The 12,861-nt window shown below is 33.2% G+C and overlaps 1 protein-coding gene across 1 annotated transcript in view; it reads right to left on the minus strand.

Annotated features, from left to right (window-relative positions):
- Positions 1 to 12,861, minus strand: part of LOC143046550 (uncharacterized) — a 237,860-nt gene that overhangs the window by 147,483 nt on the left and 77,516 nt on the right. The window lies entirely within an intron of this gene.

Below are 12,861 nucleotides of genomic sequence, written 5' to 3' on the forward strand. Positions count from 1 at the left end.
TCCTTGTACAGATGAAAGCCATGAAAAATTGTGTCCAACGAAAAATAATAAATCCACAGTACACTAAATATTTGTTTACCTATTGCTTATAGTTTTTAAGAAACAGACTTAAACAAGACAAGAGTGCACATGCTGAAATGTCTCACCTTCTTTAATAATCATGATACTACTAAATATTTTTTTTTATTACAACTGCCACATAAACTTCATATTGACCAAAAAAAACTAAACATTGACCAATGAACCATGAAAATGAAGTCAAGGTCCATTAAAACATGCCAGGCAGGCATGTACAGCTAACAATTCTTCCATACAGCAAGTATGATTGACCTATTGCTTATATTTTCAGAAAAACAGACCAAAACACAAAACCTAACCACTGAACCATGAACCCTGAAAATGAGGTCAAGTCAAATAAAACCTTCATGACTGACATGTACATCATAAACATACTTTAGTCTATGTGAATATTAAACAAAGGACACAGATGGATTCATGACAAAATTGTGAGAAGATTTAGGGCCAGGTGAGCTAATAAAAAAGACCAAAAACTCATAAATGAGGTAAAGGTCAGATGACACCTGCCAGTTTGACATATACACCTTATCCTTCCATTCACCAAATTAGTACACCTATTGCTAACAGAATAAGAAAACAGACTAAAATACAAAAACTTCACTATAACCAATGAACCATGAAAAATGAGGTCAACATCAGAGGACTTGTACACCTTACAATCCTTAAATGGACTGGACCACCACAACTTAACCTTGTTCACTGATCCATGAAATGAGGTCCTTTTCAAGTGACAACTGTCTGATGGGCATGATGACCTTGCAAGGTATGCACATACTAAATATAGTTATCCTATTACTCATAAGAGAGAAATAGAAATTTTAAAAAATCTGACCTTTTTTTTCAAGTAGTCACTGAACCATGAAAATGAGGTCAAGGACAATGGACATGTGAAAGGAGAAAACTTTGTAACATAAGGCATCTACTGTGGATTCATTCATTTTCGTGGGTATCAATTTTCGTGGATAGAGAAAAAAAGACGTTTCGTGGTATACGTAAATTCGTGGATCGCTGATTACAAAAAAAATTCAGATACGATATTCGTAGATTTCTTTTTGATTTAGGAGATCATATAACCTCCTTGATTTGATCAATAATCATAAAACAAACAAAAGAGAAGGAATTCATTGAAAAAGTTTTGAATTGACAAAATCCTCGCTTGGTCATTTTAGGTTTAAGTGTTCATTAAAAACTTCTATTACAATAATGGACAAAGACAACTAATTATTTGTTTGTTTCACAATTTATAAATGCTTGCGGAATTCTATAATGCAATCAAAACTTTATGATTGAAAGCTCATTTCCCTAATCACGATATAATAAGCAGTCATATAAGTAAAAGGTGTGAACATAAATGTTCCTGTCATAAACAATATTACAATAATAATCTTTATTCTCATAAACCATAAGGTACAACAGTACAGAGATATACATACATACAGCAATGAAAACAAACTTATTTATAATAACAACTTATACACAAACATACACTAACTATCGTTAAATACACACATACACATGTATCAGTATGTACAGAATATACAAAATAGGGGTTATGTTATTGCCTAGAGAACAAATGATTTATTTATTTGGCGTATAAATCTACATAGGTTTTCTAATTTGAACCTGTTATTTCAACTCATTATTTCTTTGAATTTCAAAATATTTGGCCTTTGCCACAAATTTTTATCAATTAGTTTTTTTCTGTCATTTTCAAATAGTTTACATTCCAGAATATAATGATATTCATCACCAATAAAATTGTTATTACATTTCAAACATTTTCTATTTTCCCTTTCTATACCATTTCACCGTCCTGTTTCTATAGGAAGTCTATGATTTGAGGTTCTAAACTTACACAGCGTATAGATATCTTTATCTTCCAATATATTTAAAAAACATTCAAACTGAAATGTCTCCTTAAATAATCTATAATTTATAGATTTCGGTGAATTTAACATAAGTGAATGCCATTCCTGTCTAAACTGATCATGTAGGCGCATCTTTATCGAAGGGATAAGCCAATCTGCGCTAGGAAAAAGCTTAGTTGTCCAAATATAAGAAAAGAGGCTCTCAAGAGCCTGAATCACTCACCTTAATTCTTTTGGTTAAATCTCTCACCAATGATTATTTTGGCTTATCAATTTATTTAAATGTTTTTTGGATCGTCCTATTTTCTTCAAAAGCCAAAAAAAATAATAATTTTCTCCTATGTTCTATTTTAGCCATAGAAGCTATGTTTCTTGACATACAAGGAAATAAAATATAAAATTTATACTAGATACTCTGAAACTCATTTAGCCTAAGTTTGGCTGAAATTGATACAGCAGTTTCAAAGGAGAAGATTTTTAAAGGTAAGTCAACATGATGAACAAATTGTGAAAAAAAGTCTTTAAAGGGCTATAACTCCTTAAGGGGTCAATTGACAATTTTGGTCAAATTGACTTAATTGAAGATCTTACTTTGCTGAACATTATTGCTGTTTACAGTTTATTTCTATCTATAATTATATTCAAGATAATAAACAAAAACAGCAAAATTTCCTTAAAATTATCAATTCAGGGGCAGCAACCCAACAACAGGTTGTCTGATTCATCTGAAAATTTCAGGGCAGATAGATCTTTACCTGATAAACAATATAATCCATGTCAGATTTGCTCTAAATGCTTTGGTTTTTGAGTTATAAGCCAAAAACTGCATTTGACCCCTATGTTCTATTTTTAGCAATGGCGACCATGTTTGTTGATAGATCATAACTTCGGATACAATTTACAAACTAGATACCCTAAGGAACATTCAGTTAAAGTTTGAAAGTATTTGGCCAAGTAGTTTCATAGGAGAAGAATTTTGTAAAAGATTTCTAAGATTTACGAAAAATGGTTAAAAATTGACTATAAAGGGCAATAACTCCTAAAGGGGTCAACTGACCATTTAGGTCATGTTGACTTATTTGTAAATCTTACTTTGCTGAACATTATTGCTGTTTACAGTTTATCTCTATCTATAATAATATTCAAGATAATAACCAAAAACAGCAAAATTTCCTTAAAATTATCAATTCAGGGGCAGCAACCCAACAACAGGTTGTCTGATTCATCTGAAAATTTCAGGGCAGATAGATCTTGACCTGATAAACAATATAACCCCAGGTCAGATTTGCTCTAAATGCTTTGGTTTTTGAGTTATAAGCCAAAAACTGCATTTGACCCCTATGTTCTATTTTTAGCAATGGCGACCATGTTTGTTGATAGATCATAACTTCGGATACAATTTACAAACTAGATACCCTAAGGAACATTCAGTTAAAGTTTGGAAGAATTTTGCCCAGTAGTTTCAGAGGAGAAGATTTTTGTAAAAGATTACTAAGATTTACGAAAAATGGTTTAAAATTGACTATAAAGGGCAATAACTCCTAAAGGGGTCAACTGACCATTTCCGTCATGTTGACTTATTTGTAAATCTTACTTTGCTGAACATTATTCCTGTTTACAGTTTATCTCTATCTATAATAATATTCAAGATAATAACCAAAAACAGCAAAATTTCCTTAAAATTACCAATTCAGGGGCAGCAACCCAACAACGGGTTGTCTGATTCATCTGAAAATTTCAGGGCAGATAGATCTTGACCTGATAAACAATATTATCCCAGTCAGATTTGCTCTAAATGCTTTGGTTTTTGAGTTATAAGCCAAAAACTGCATTTTACCCCTATGTTCTATTTTTAGCAATGGCGACCATGTTTGTTGATAGATCAAAACTTCGGATACAATTTATAAATTAGATACCCTAAGGAACATTAAGTTAAAGTTTGAAAGTATTTGGCCCAGTAGTTTCAGAGGAGAAGATTCTTGAAATAGTTTACGACGACAGACGACAGACGACGGACGACAGACGACAGACGACGGACGCCAAGTGATGGCATAAGCTCACTTGTCCCTTCGGGACAGGTGACCTAAAAAGCCAGTATCATTAAAAACGTTTCTTAAAAACTTTAACCATGGCGATTCAAAATGATTGTCGACCGACAATTTGTATAATAATTGATATTAAAGCTAAATAAGACAGTTTTGAATCCTTTCCAGATAAAAGTCTTGTCCAAAATGCAATCATTTTTAGTTTGATATCTAGTTGAGTAGGAAACAATTTACAAAATCGTAATTGTACTCTTTCAATACATTGAATATTTTTACAAAATCCCCATACTTCTGAGCCATACAAAAGAATAGGCTTTACCATTTTATTAAACAGTTCTACTTGACATTCAATTGCTAAATTATGAATGCGAACTCTTTTTAAAACCTCATACATTGCTTTTGTTGCCTTCTCTGCTTGCTTTTTTATTGCTTTACTAAAATTGCCGGTCCTGCTAAATAATATACCCAGATAGTTAAATTCATGAACTATATCTATACCTGCCCCATTTAAGGAAAATTTCAAGTCTGCACAAGGCCTTCCTCTGGAAAAAACCATGACTTTGGTTTTGTTGGAAAATGACGTGTCAGCGGCATTCTTCCATTACTATTGACCAGAACAACATGAAGTCGATTATTGCCTCCGCCTACCGCACTTAGTTTCATATTTACTATTTTACAAACTAACTGGTATCTGCTTGTATTCCGCTACACTAGAACAAAGTGTGTTAGTCGGACGGGAACCAGTTTACATATTTTATTTTATTTAGTACAACAAAAATGTTGACCTGTCCATAGGAAGTCTTGTATAGTCCACGCTTTTATTCTCAACAATTGGACCTTCCAGTGGGGATGTGCACTAAATAGCAAGAAATAAGAGAAGTTGTACAAGTTCAATATTCGCGGCGAGGTTGTTTGTTTACATTCCGCCATGTTATTGATATTGTAGATACCATTGTAGAGGGCGCTCTCATGATTTTTCAAACTAATTATTTTAACTCGTCCATATTAATAAGTTATTTCGATTTAATATCAAATTAAAAGTGATAAATATAAAAACTAAACCTTTCATTACAAATTTCTCCTTTCTGTTCAATGCATTTAGAATTTGTAAACTACAAAACGTAATCGGTTATTGTTCATTCCGTTTTGATGTTTCATACCGACTTGAAATTGGTTTGTATAAGCTTAGACCCTTCAAACATTAATGTGATAGGTATATTAAAGACTGTTTTACAAAAGGATGGAACTTTTTTATTTTCAAAATCGTATTATAGTGATATCTGTCATGTACGGATTTTGACTTTCACCGGTTAATTTCTTCTTTTACACTTGCGTTTTAAACTTCCTTTCAAAAAATCGCAAAGTTTCAAAATTGTTTTTTTAAGTGAATTAAACTTATTTCAACAATCATGAAGCGTTCTAGAATCATTTTAAAACAGTTTCTACTTCTGTTTGATGATCAAAAACAGGGTTTCTCAAGAAAATACTGCAAACGATCGCAGAGGATTTGAAATGTTCAACTCAAATCAGCACCTGGTTAAATCGGCATATAGTCAAATCGGCACCTATTTGAAGTCAATTTGGCATCCAATAATATTTGTTATAATATTTTCTATTCAATCAACTTATAACTTTTACAAAGTACATAGTTAATTAGTTGTTGTGTATAAAGGTAAACAACGAAGCCCTTACCCAAGCTGTAACAATGAAACAATTAGAAAAATAAAATGGAAAACTATGAGTCCCTTTCAATAAATCTAACTTTCATGCCAAATAATAGCTAATTTTAGGTGGTTTTTTTTCAGGAAAGTTTAAACAACATCAAACCAACAATCCTGTAAAATGCTCAACTGGTTAAAAAATGCATAAAAAATTAATATACAATACCTTTAATTCCTAAATATACCTCATATTTATAATTAAAAATACATGTTCCAGAGCATGAGTATTTGGACTGTACGTTCCGGACGGTATACATATACTCGTACAGTCTGACAATACTCGTATGGTCGGACTGTATGAGTAAACATGTATGGTTCAGTACGAGCTAACCATTTATCACAATCTTTTTATTTTTTATTTTTTATAAATTTTCATCATTACAATTACTTTTAGATGGATCAAATGAATAATTGAACAATTGAATTAAATATTTGTTTAATTGAATATCTGAATCCTATTTTGGTGTTCTCTTCTATGGTGACTCTTACTACCACAATTAATGATAAATTATTTACATTTACATGTTTGCAGTTCATTCATGTTCCTTTGCATTTGCATTATTTTATAAAGTTTCTAATATTCTAAAATTGTAGTTCCACATCATGTTAACTTCCGATAATGTAAATTTCTATGATTATAATTCAATTATTGTATTACTGATCGACAAGCTTAATACAAGATATTAACATGATGAACAGATTTAATAAGCGTGAATTTTTGTATTAGTTAAAAAAATAAGTTTTTATTCCAATTACTATTGGAACTTTTACATATTAATTTGAGAGTTTAGTTATGTTGAGCTGTAAATGAACTTTACATGCATTTGTAACTTATAAACTTAAGCAACTTCTTAATGATATTAATCAGATTATTTTGAAAAAGTATGCATACGGTCCAGACCGCACACGTACGGTCCAAATACTCATACGGTCAGGAACATACACATTTAGTTGAGAAAAATAAATATATACAAAATGTACATGAAATGTGAAAGTAAATATTTTCAGACAATCCTATCCTTAGGTACTTAACTCTTTTTGCTTAAATACTAAAAACAAATCTGGCAACCCCTTTCTTATTTTTACTCTTTTTGCTTAAAATACTGTTAAAAATATATATTTAACATGGGTGACAAATTGACTATATAGGGTGTCGATTTGACCAGGTGCCAATTTAACCAGGTGCCGGTTTGACTATAAATTTTTTTAAATTACCTGAGTTTCATTAGACCTTTCATAACAGATCTTTCATAACAGTAACAAAAAGATTATTTAAAATTAATTAAAATTTTCTGAGAGAAGGGACTATGTACCAGTGAGAAATATACAAGCCTTTCTACGGTATTTATTTGTACAATTCAGGTAGTCTTGACCTATTCATTTGTCTTAAAAAAAAACAGTCACTTCACACACACACATATATACGAATATCAATTATATGCTTACAAGACATGTTGCATTGTTAAATTAATTACGGTATGTGAAAATCAAGACTTGCATCAAAAATATCCCAATATTAGAGACAGTGGCGTCATTTTTCCTCAGAGCTTTCAGCTCTTTGATTAACATTTACCTTCAGTCTCCATATTCTCCAAATTTGTTTAATATTTTTTGTAAGTCTTCTTTTGATTCAGACATTAGGACCGTATCGTCTGCATATGACAGAACAAAAAGTTTCAGGTAAATGTTTAACTTATCTTCTAGTAAATCTAAAAAAACGTAAAGACCCAGAAGATTTTCCGTTTCTAAAAAATCTTGCAAATCGTTCAAAAATAAGGCAAACAGAAAAGGCAACAAATTTTCACCTTGCCGTACACCAATATCACATGAGAAATATTCTGATTTCTGTTTATTATTGTGGGGACGATATCTTATAATATAACTCTGATAAAATACACAACAGCTTTGTAGTTTGACGTTTACTAGTTACTAAGACAAGATAAGGAGACGTCGCCGTGTGACGTCGACCTTAGATACAATGTGACTTCCGATACGTTGCCCGTCCCGCGGTCTTCTCGACATTTTTGGGGCCTCAAAAAAAAAAAAACTTTACGTAGAAAAGAAAATTGAAATACAATATATAAATTACATTGAATTAAGATTAAAGTCTCTCAAATGAAAAAATGAATCACAGTTCTTTCACAGTTGAACTAACGTAGTTCATAAAACAAAATCGCATTACAGTCCATTATAATTCCGTAACACATTTCTAAACAAATATGCTCGCTCATACTTTACTCCAAAAGTCCATAAAAATATTTAATGTTATATTTAATCGTTGTCGTGTTTCCATGGTAACTTTGCATAATCTTTGTCGTCGCGAAACTCTATTGAAGTTCTTATATAGTTCTCTTTTTCGTCGTGTACTTGTTGAAATTCTACTTCTCGATCTTCAATCTTCCTAAACGCTTCTAAGTTGTGTTCCTCTGTTTGATGTGAAATAAATACATTGGAAATACTTGACACTGTTGATAGCTGTGATTTTTCTGAATTTAACGGTCCAGAAAGTAAGTACCCTAATTTTGACTTGACAGCGGTGGGTCCGTTTCCGCGTACAACTTTATCTTCAACTATTTCCCAATAAAAATCGGCTCCAATTAATAGTGAAATTTCGAAGGTTTCCTCTTGCATAACTGGATGTGCGAGCTTTAGATCTTGTAAATAGTTACTGTTCCTGTCAATGAAACCAATGTGGTTCTGTATCGGCGTAGCTATCATAGGAACGATCAATGCATGTACTGAGATTTTATGTCCAGTTTCAGTTTCAACATAAACTGTGGTTTTATCGAGTCGACTAGCATTAGTGTTGGTTTCTCCAAATGATGAGAGTTGAATCTTTTCGGCTCCTTCTCTCTGTAGATTCAATTTATGCGCAAGACTCTCCGTTACAAAAGATCTTTGAGCGCCTTCATCAAACAAAATATTCGTATCTGTGCAATGATGATCTGACCAAACGGGGGCAACGGCAGTTTTCAACAATACCATAGATGCCAACTCCCTTTTGACACAATCAGTAACAAACTATCAAATTTTCCGTATTTTTGAAAAGTTTTCAGTAATCATTCATAAACGTGCATTTATCAATAAAAATTACTGACGAGTGGTTGCAAAGTGATGTACACTAAAATTTGTCATTTAACATGTTGTCTGTAGTATGTATTCCATTCATTAATTGTTCAGATGTTCTCGACTCAAACATTTTTGTTTTGTCAAGGAGAAGTAGAGAAAGGGGAAAAGCTACTTAATAAAATGCAAGTTTGCCTCTTCGGAAGTCAGTTAGTTACCCAACAATAGGTTGATAACTCCCTAGAAACCGGAAGCATTACATTGGCGTTTCCTAAATACTGGACCAGGATGGAAAAGTAATGATAAAAATCCGCGTTTTACAAAATTGAACGTCGATGATTGGGAATCCGTAACTATTCGACTTTGACCGTAATAGCGTAGTTTTTATCGCAAAATCGGAAAAACTACGGAAAAATCGTAATGATTGGCATCTATGCAATACTTTTGAGTGAGTTTGTGCTGACGAGTGTAATATTGTTGAGTCTTCTTGTATCTCGGTATCCTTCACAAGATTAACTACAGTTGGTGTAGATGTCATACTTTCGTTCGTACAACTGTGAGCGGAATCTTTCGTGTCAGTGAAACGGTTTTCACTTCTCTGGTCGGGGTTCGCGGTGTGTTCAAATTCATTACATAAACTAGTGTGGTGTCGTTTACCACAGTTACGACATGAGCTTTTCGATTTGCATTCCTTTATGTGATGTGTACAGAGGCAGTTGAAGCATAAATTGTTACGTTTAACAATAGCGATGCGTTCATCTAAATCGCGTACTTTCTGGCAGTTGGCAGGCGAATGAATGTCTTTGCAGAAAATGCACGGCTTTTCTGTTAAATGCTGATTAATATTTCTAGTACTTGCGTTGTGTTTTCTTTGTGAGTTAGCAACGGCAAAAAGGGTAGAATACGAAATATCACTTTCTGTCTGTGTAACTTGTCCGGCTTCCATGATTTGTATCTCTTTATGTATACTTCTTCGAAGATCTCGTAATAGCCAATTTGTCGTACCATGCTCCCGCGCGAGATGCTTTCTAATTTCTCCGGGCAATTTGTTGATTATAATCGGAACTAATAAATTACCGTATGAGTCCTGTCTGTCCAAGCGATTCAAGTCCTCTAACTAAACTCTCCATTTTGTCATAAAACATTCTCAGGCTTATGAGGTCATTCCGGGGTGGCGTAATATCAAGTAGTGCTTGTAGGTGTGCTTGTGTTATTTTATGAATCTGTCCGAATCTCTCTATCAGAACATTTACGGCTTCGGCATAGTTAGCGTTAGTTAGAGAAAATCCGGCAATTGTCTGAGCGGCTTCGTTTTCTAATTGGGCCTTCAAATAATTAAACTTTTGAACATCTGTCAATGTTGAGTTGTAATGAACTGCTGATTCGTACGAATCCCAAAAGCTTGGCCATTCTAATATATTGCCATTAAATGTAGGTAAAGTTAATTTTGGCAAACGGTGATTTCTGGATATAGCGGACGGGACAACATAGCTTGACGTGGGAATTGATGTGGCAATTTGGCTTGTCTCTGTTAAAATTCGAGCGGCATCATTTGACTGTGGCAATGACGGGGCGACATAACTTGTCTGTACAATTTCGGGTGAACTAGTAGTGATGAACGGTGGACTGTCTACATTTAAAACTTGATAAGACGAATGTGATGGATGATTGGAAATAGGTTGTAATGTTTTATCTATGAATATCTTAAAATGTCTCAGTTTAGTAACAAAATTTGTAGTATACTCATCTGTGTCTTTGATTTCCGTCTCTATATCCTCTGTTTCCGATGCGTTCTCAATTTGTTCATTTAGTGTGTCAGTAACTTCTTCTTCTGTTGTAAATTTTCGTATGTGGCTAACAGCTCCTCTCTGTCGAATTCAGAACTTTCTTTTGCGTCGGCAAATTTTCGTAAAAGTCTGGTAACGGCACTACGATTGCCCGTTCTTCTTGATTTCAGCTTTGGTAGCTCCATTAGTCACGGCACCATAAATGTGGGGACGATATCTTATAATATAACTCTGATAAAATACACAACAGCTTTGTAGTTTGACGTTTACTAGTTACTAAGACAAGATAAGGAGACGTCGCCGTGTGACGTCGACCTTAGATACAATGTGACTTCCGATACGTTGCCGGTCCCGCGGTCTACTCGACAATTACATGTAATACAGGATTTAATATCTTTATACATATTTAAAATAACATTATATATTTTCCCTTTAATACCATTTAAAAGAAGTTTATACCACAGAGCCTCTCTCCAAACCGTGTCAAACGCCTTTTCAAAAATCGACGAATGCACAAAACAGCTTTTCATTTCTATATTTCAAAATTTCAAAAAATGAGTATAGAGCAAACAAACTATCAGTTGTCTAGTATGATTTTCGAAATCCAAATTGGTTTTAATTTAGCAAAAGTGTTTCTTCAGAGAAAAGACATAATCTTTCATTAAGTATAGCTGTAAATAATTTACCAAGGCAACTCAAAATTGTTATCGGACGGAAGTTTTTTTAATCAAACTGGTTGCCTTTACCTTTATATATAGGTTTTATATTTCCAATTAGCTAAATATCGAGCAAAACACTGGAGTCAAATATAAGATTAAATAGCTTCTCATAGATCGGAAGAAATAAATCTGCAGTAGATTTCATGTATTCATTTACTACATGATCTTCACCGCAGGCTTTGTTATTCTTCAGATTTTTAATGCATTTAGCTATTTCTTCTCTGGAAATGTAGGCATTAATTTTATCGTTTAAATGATCAATATCAACATTATCAAATATATCTGTATTAGACATTTCTTGATTAGGGGGTTCTTCAACCGTTTGGTTCAGTTTTTTAAAAAAGTTGAATAAGTCCTCGAGCGGAAGATTTGGTTGCTTTTTCTGTTTACCTATGGGCAATATACCCGTACTTAACCCCATTGATTTTCAATCACTAGTAAACCAAACTATGACACGGTAATTAAAAACTTGCAGTTATTTTCCATGAAGTTTTAATCAATTTTAAAAAGTAAATTATCACTGATATTCGATAAATTTATTATTGATTTAATTAATATACTTGTACAGTATCTTCTTTCAATAAAAAAACATGTGTTATGTTACAATGTTTATCACTAGTCAACACTTAACTAGAACTGAATAACATAACCGGAAATAAACATCCGACTCCATAAACATTTATCGGGATTATTCTTCGTTGAATTCTTAAATTCGTGGTTCCCTGTGACCCACGAAAATTGGTATACCACGAATAAAAATGAATCCACAGTATATGCAGAGTATGAAGCATCCAAATCCAGGTCTTCCACCTTCTAAAATGTAAAGCTTTTAAGAAGTTGGTTTAACAACAACGCCGCCTCTGCCACATCACTATCCCTATGTAGAGCTTTCTGTGACAAAAGTTGCAGGCTTGAAAACTAGAGGCTCTCAAGAGCCTGTGTCGCTCACCTTGGTCTATGTGAATATTAAACAATAGACACAGATAAATTCATAACAAAATTGTTTTTTGATGATGGTGATGTGCTTGTACATCTTACTTTACTAAAAAATTTACTAAAAGGGGTGAACTGACCATATCGGTTGTGTTGACTTATTTGTAAATCTTACTTTGCTGAACATTATTGATGTTTACTGTTTATCTCTATCTATAATATTATTCAAAATAATAACCAAAAACAGCAAAATTTCCTTAAAATTACCAATTTAGGGGCAGCAACCCAACAACAGTTGTTCGATTCATCTGAAATTTTCAAAGCAGATAGATCTTGACCTGATAAACAATTTATTGCCATGTCAGATTTGCACTTAATGCTTTGGATTTTTGAGTTATAAGCCAAAAACTGCATTTTACCTCTATGTTCTAATTTAAGCCATGGCGGCCATCTTGAATAGTTGACCTGGTCACCTACAACAATTATAAACAAGATACTCCAATGATGATTGTGGCCAAGTTTGGTTTAATTTGGCCCAGTAGTTTCAGAGGAGAAGATTTTTGTAAAAGTTAACGCCGGACGACGACGACAGACGACAGACGCCGGACGACAGACGACGGACGACGCCGGACGCCAAGTGATGG

The sequence above is a fragment of the Mytilus galloprovincialis genome, chromosome 9, assembly GCF_965363235.1.
Source record: "Mytilus galloprovincialis chromosome 9, xbMytGall1.hap1.1, whole genome shotgun sequence".
Classification (NCBI taxonomy): domain Eukaryota; kingdom Metazoa; phylum Mollusca; class Bivalvia; order Mytilida; family Mytilidae; genus Mytilus; species Mytilus galloprovincialis.